The following is a 2,795-nucleotide window of genomic DNA, read 5'->3' as shown; positions in this document are numbered from 1 at the left end:
GCTGCGCTTCGGTCGACTTCACAGCTTTCGTGGTCACGGCCTTCGTGGCCTTCCCCTTCCCGGGCTTCAGAGGCATGGCGGAGGCGGTGGGGGAGATCGACGGTGCTGGTGGTGGCAGCAGCGACGGGGGCGGAGCGCTGCCCTCTTTCAACTCTGCAAGCGGAGGAGGGCGCCGAAGATTTCTGAGATTGCAGCAGCGAAGGGCGAAGGTGGGGGAAATGCCCCTGTTTCCCCTGCTTATAAAGAGGGACGGGGCGGACATTTCGGCCTTCCAAATAAACAACCACCCACGATCTCTCCCACGACTCCGCGATTGACGCGTGCCGTTACAGGGAGCGTGGTGGTTACGGAGTTAGATTCGGCATAACCCAGGCTCCGCGCGTGCCCGTGCCATGTTTTGGGCCTGGCCCAACAGCGCTCGGCACCGTGTGTGGCCCAGGCCCGGGGGCTCCTGTCGATGTACTAGAGTAGGGGTACCCTAGTATCCCGAACTTGTGCACGAGCAGTTACAGCGCCGCGCGGCAAGGCTTGCCGGACGACCTTTAGAGTCCTCCGTGGGTTCCTTTGGAGCCATCCAAGAACAAAGCATTCAAGATAGAGAGACAAGGCCCCGACAAGAGGAGCTTGCCGGGAAGGCCAACCACGACACTTCAAGAAACTTGCCGCGATGCACCGCACGTCCCGGCAAGGTCCGGTGAGCGACGAGCTTGTGGACTCGACAAGACGACGACCCCGACAAGGTACTCGCCGGGGGCCCGCTGCCACTCTGTACCCACGCTCCAGCGCACCCACCCGCGTGTCGCCATGAGGCTTCCTCAGGGGCGCGTGGCGGGAGCCTGTGCAGCCAGGAGTACGCGGTGGCAAGCGGAGATGAAGAGAAGGCCATCGTGGCAAACGATGGCGCTCCTAACGGTCACTTTTTGCACTGTTTAGGCAACTCAGACGGGCATTTAATGACCTTGTCCCCTGCCGACAGAGTTAGGTAGGGTGCGCTGTGTCCACAGTAGCGGTAGCTGCACCTACCGCATCCTTCTCCATTTTTACCCTTCTAGTCTACGTTGCCACGTGTCGGTGACCCCTTGAAAGTATAAAAGGAGGCCCAAGCGCAACGTAGAGGGGGTTCGGCTCATTCAAAACATCAGGAACACTCTCACGCTCGGTCGGGCAGCGTCCATCGCTCCTGAGCAAGAATTCAATACACACAAACAAGCAGCAGTAGGGTTTTACGCATCCGTGCGGCCCGAAGCTGGGTAAAACTGCTCGCGTGTACTGCCTCGATCCGCTCTTTGCGCGGCCTCCGCCCCCCTCCGAACCGAAAGGGGCCCGGTCCCCATAGGTGTTGGTGGATCAGTTTCCCCGACAGTTGGTATAAGGACATGCGACAGTGGACGCATCAGCGAAGTGTACCTACAAGGAGGCATAAAGTGGTGATGCCGAGTTTGTTCATGCTATGTGAGGGCAGCAAACCTAATCCTAGAGACCTTGTACTATGTGAGGGCAGCAAATCTAATCCTGGAGACCTTTTACTATGTGAGGGCAGCAAATCTAATCCTGGAGACCTTTTACTATGTGAGGGCGGCAAATCTAATCCTGGAGACCTTTTACTATGTGAGGGAAGCAAATCTAATCCTGAGACCTTTTACTATGTGAGGGTAGCAAATCTAATCCTGGAGACCTTTTACTATGTGATGGCAGCAAATCTAATCCTGGACATACTCTGTTGACTTGTCCACTAGCCGCCACTTTCTATCCTTTCTTCGACCAATAATAGATCTGTTTGTTATCCAGTTTGAACTGCGTTTTCCCATTATTTCCCTTTTCAACCAAGAGACCGGTTGGGTATCCGGTCTCTACTACTTTCACCATATTATTTCCTCTTTGAATCAAGTCCTAGATTCATGCTACAACTTTCCCCCCTTTCTTCATTGTTTGAACAAAGCCCTAGATTCGAATGCATGAAGTAGCTTTACCTCTAATAATACTAAAAATTTAGGTGGCTTTATAAGAGCTGATGGGAGTAGAAAAAGATGCACATGCAGACACGTGGGGAGCTGGGGCAGTAGAGCAAGGCCGCTTTCGAAGAACTTATACCCGAGGGTCGCCGGGATGTCGGCGGTGGCAGGTCGGATCTGCGGACAATACGGCAGGGAGCACTACAAAAAAAATACACTTCCGTGATGATACGTGTTTGTCACAGTAGGTCGCGTTTTTTGTCATGCATGTACATCCATGTCAAATTTATGACAGAATCAAGATAGTCATACCTGTGCTATCGTAGAAGTGTTCCATGACATTACCAAAATTATCATCACGGAAGTGTCTACTTCCATGACGATACATCGCGCGTCACAGAAGTGCTTTCGTCAAGGGTGACCGATACGTGGCATCCACCGTAACGGAACGCCGTTAAGCTATCGGGTTGGGTTTTGGATCCGATAACCCGTTAACAGCCCCGACCAATGGGGATTTTCCACGTGTAAAATCATCATTGGCTGGAGGAGACACGTGTCAGGTCTGTGTTAGCACAGGTGTCACTCATCCAATGGGCGAGACGCGCCTATGATATGTTGACACGTGGACCGGCCCATCAAGTTTAATTGGGCCGGCCCAACTAAAGGCCCAAAAAATTTGCGGACCATAATGGGCCGGCCCAGCTAATACCCCCAAGATTTTGCAGCCCATAATGGGTTGGCCCAGCTAAAGGCCCACGAGATTTTGCGGGCCATAATGGGCCGGCCCAGGTAAAGGCCCACAAGATTTTGCGGGCCATAATGGGCCGGCCCAGGTAAAGGCCC

This window comes from Triticum aestivum, chromosome 2B (genome assembly GCF_018294505.1).
Source record: "Triticum aestivum cultivar Chinese Spring chromosome 2B, IWGSC CS RefSeq v2.1, whole genome shotgun sequence".
NCBI classification, from domain to species: domain Eukaryota; kingdom Viridiplantae; phylum Streptophyta; class Magnoliopsida; order Poales; family Poaceae; genus Triticum; species Triticum aestivum.
Note: the sequence above shows the minus strand (reverse complement) of the source record.